General features: G+C 41.7%; 1 pseudogene; it reads left to right on the top strand.

The window, feature by feature from the left end:
• The first annotated feature begins 3,183 nt into the window (after positions 1 to 3,183).
• On the top strand, positions 3,184 to 3,708 carry LOC129553670 (glyceraldehyde-3-phosphate dehydrogenase pseudogene; annotated as a pseudogene).
• The last annotated feature ends 293 nt before the right edge of the window (positions 3,709 to 4,001 follow it).

Below are 4,001 nucleotides of genomic sequence, written 5' to 3'. Positions count from 1 at the left end.
AGGCAGGACTCTCATTTGCAAGAGATAGGAAACCTTCCATTTCCAAACCTTTAAACAAAAAATAGTACTTTAGTATATTATGTAGCTCAAGATTCTTAGAAATAAGTGACTTTAGGAATAGCTGAATCCAGGTGCTCAGAAGTCCTCATCCAGACTAAGACTTGCTTTTCTGATCCCTAGGCTATGCTTTGCTCTTTGTGGGCTTCCTTCTTCTACGTCATACTTCCTTCTGCCAGCAAAATAGATGTTAAGGCTTCTAAACTTGCACTATACTGTCTCGGCAACAGCACGAGAAAGAATGTTGCTTCTCTAGTCCTTTTATCAGAAGCTGCCAGTATTAGTTCTAAATGGACTGACTTCAGTCAAGTGTCCATCCCTATACCAATGTCTGTAGGCAGAGGGAAGCCATTCCTATGTTCAACGTTCATCTGGATCCCACAGAGTGAGAAAATGGGAAAGTGGAACTTTCTCAAGAAAAATCAGGATACGATAACCAGAAAATGGGAATAAAAGAGGATCTGTTTACTACCAAAGGTTAGAATAAAATAATTAAATCTGAATTCAGTGACAGGATATTTGGGAAGAAAGGGAGGTAAAAATCAAATACCATCTTTCCTAGTGTTGACTCTTCACTCACTTTCACTCAGAAAAACTAGACCCAAATTTTTAGAAGGGAAGAAGTATGCCTAGGAAATATTTCTTCTCTTTTTTCTTTTCTTTCTGACCAATTTGCGGATAAGTTTTGAAAACAGGGGCTTCCCAGGTGGCACAGTGGTAAGGAATCCACTTGCCAATGCAGGAGGCACAAGAGGTACGAGTTCAATCCCTGGGTTCGGAAGATCCCCTGGAGTAGCAAAGGGTAACCCACTCCACTATTCTTGCCTGGGAAATCCCATGGACAGAGAAACCCAGCGGACTACAGTCAGGGAATCTTAAAGAGTCTGACATGACTGAGTACACACACACACGTGTATACACACACTCCGATATAACCCATGCTGATACTTTGTATTCTGTATTTGATGCTTTAGTTGACTGTATCAAAGCTTTAAACTTCCAACCAATGACAATGAGTGGCATTATACTTGTGTGCATGCTAAGTCACTTTAGTCATGCCCGACTCTTTGTGACCCTTTGGACTGTAGCCCACCAGGCTTCTCTGCCCACAGGATTCTTCAGGCAAGAATACTGGAGTGGGTTGCCATGCCCTCCTCCAGGGGATCTTCCCAATCCAGGGATCGAACGTGGGTCTCACATCTCCCTGCATTGGCAGGCAGGTTCTTTACCACTAGTGCCACCTGGGAAGCCCTGCATCATACTTGCCCCCTTGTATAATCTGTGGAGGAGGGGAAGCAAGCAGAGGGGTGAAGGAGGTTACAATGGAAGCAGCTGTCCCTCCTTTTTCCTGTTTGCCCATTTCTGTTCCCCTCTAACCTTAAAAGAACATAATAAGGAATATGATCACTAAGCTATTGAAACTGGCTCCAGACTTACGTTCTCCTAAATACACACAATGCCTTGGCTAACCTGTTGATTCTTTTCCTAGAAATGAAGAAGTAAGTAACCCCCAAAAGCCCCCCAAAGCAATCCTGCAGGCAGATCACTGGGGCAAGATAATATCTGAGGAGACAGCCAGTCAGTCTGCACACAGTGGAGACGCAGAATCTAACCTCCTGTCTCCATGACTCACTGGGATCCTTTCCCCTCCATTTTTCCCTCTAAAAACTGTCATGGATTAGCAGAATCTTTGGACTCGGTCTCTGGACACAAGTCGCCATCTCCTCAGATTGCCAGCTTTTCTGATTAAAGCATCTTTCTTTTCTACCAACACTTGCCTCTGAAATTGGCGTGTAAACAGTGAGCAGCTCAACCTGGGTTAGGTTACAAGATACAAAGAACATAATAATGAGGGGCAATTGTAATTATCCTGAACCCCATTAGCACACACACCAGGCCACCTGAAAGGATAAAAGAAGAAAAGGGGGGGGTGAAGCACACAGTCTGATGTACAAGAAAAAGTTATCATAATTCTTTCCTAAAATAACTTTAATATATGACGTTGTTGAGTTGTAATTTCATTTTTTCCCTGTTAGCTCTCTCATATGCACTTAACTTGATAAAAAAAGAGTGTCCTATACAATGAAATGCTCCTGTTAGTGAGATGTCTGAGGCAACTAACCTAGACAGACAATGTATCCCACCCCCGAACTTGATAAGGTTGTTGACATAACATCATGCAAGGCAAAAATGTGATTCAATTATGAAAAACATTTAAAATATTGAAAACAGTAGTGTCTTAGGAATACTAATAAATTAGGAACTGTTAATGAAGACAGATTGATTATAATTATTGACCATGTATATGAATATAGGTGTCGTCTCTAAGGTAAAGCTTCATTTGACAAACTCAGAGTGACTTTCGTAAGAACAAGGAAGACTGTATTTGTCTAAACTCTATCTGGAATAATCAAATGATTAAACTGGATGTGGAGGGAAAGGGAAAAAACACACAGATAAACCTCTGAGACTGCTTGCTATTATGGAGGACGGCAGGTCTGACACAAGAACGAAGTGTAGGTGGTGCCCAGTGATTCACTCATGAAACCAATTGAGAACAAGCAGGGAATGACATTTATAACCCAGATGCATGAATACCAATTTCCAGAGCAAGGGCAATAAACTAAACATGAAATTTTGACACATAATGATTTCTTTTATGAACTAATAAAATTATATACATATTCATATATTTTTATATATACATAATTTTTATGTATTGAGAATGATCTTCAGAATAAAAATATGCATAATGAGCATTATTGGTAAGAGGAGCTTCCCATTATGTGTAGTTGGATGAATTATAGAAAAGCATCTGCTGAATTAAATGAGGCTACATTTCAGGCTACTAAAAACTTGTGTTTGAAATTACTCTGCTGTTTGCAGTGCTGTTGAGCCATCATAGACAAATGGGCTTGGTGCCTCAAGGCTGCAAGCAAACAGTGGTGGTTCTTATTTTGTTTTTTTTTAAAAGACAGTGATTAGCTACATACAAACTTTCAAGCCTGACTTGGATCTTAAGCACAATTCCATAATTATTAAAGAAATGGGGCTCTTTGCTCTTCCTTCTTTGACAGACAGTTGCATCTTCTTGTGCAATACTAGCCACATCCCTGAGACATAGTCATGAAGGTCAGAGTAAATGGATTTGGCTATATTGGGTGCCTGGTCACCAGGATGCTTTTAATTCTGGCCAAATGGATACTGATACTGTTTCATCTATGATCCCTTTGCTGACCTTGGCTACATGGTCTATTTGATCCAATATAATTCCATAGCAAGTTATATACCACAATCAAGGCTGTGAATGGGAAGCTTGTCATCAATGGAAGGCCCATCTCCTTCTTCCAAGAGCAAGACAGGGTACCTGGAAGCACCCACATCAAATGAGGTGATGCTGGTGCTAAATATGTTGTAGAAACCACTGATGTCTTCATTAACTTGGAGAAGGCTGGGACTCACTGAAAGTATGGAGCCCAAGGGTCATCTTCATCCCTGTCCCTTCTGCCACTGTCCACATATTTGGGCATAGATCATGAGAATTATGACCATAACCTCAATATTGTCAATATTGTCAGCAGTGCCTGCTCTACCACCAGCTGCTTGACCCCTCTGACCAAGGTCACCCAGGATGACTTTGGCAGCTCATGATGCCTGCAACTCAAGGCCACTATATCCTCACTGCCCCAGAAAGTCTCACATGGCTCCTCTGGAAAGCTGTGGCATGCTAGCTGTGGGGCCTCCCAGAAGACTATCATCCCTGCTTCTATGGGCATTGCTAAGACTATGAACAAGGTCGCCCCTTGAGCTAAACTGGAAACTCACTGGCTGGCACGGCCGCCAATGTCTCAGCTCCAGTGTGTCATGGATCTGACCTACAATCTGGAGAAAGCTGCCAAATATGATGACATCAAGAAGGAAGGTAGTGAAACAGGCAACAGAAG

Source organism: Moschus berezovskii, chromosome 14 (assembly GCF_049115385.1).
Source record: "Moschus berezovskii isolate FMDL1 chromosome 14, NW_MosBer_1.0, whole genome shotgun sequence".
NCBI lineage: Eukaryota > Metazoa > Chordata > Mammalia > Artiodactyla > Moschidae > Moschus > Moschus berezovskii.
Note: the sequence above shows the minus strand (reverse complement) of the source record. Positions and strands in the feature narration are given on the sequence as shown.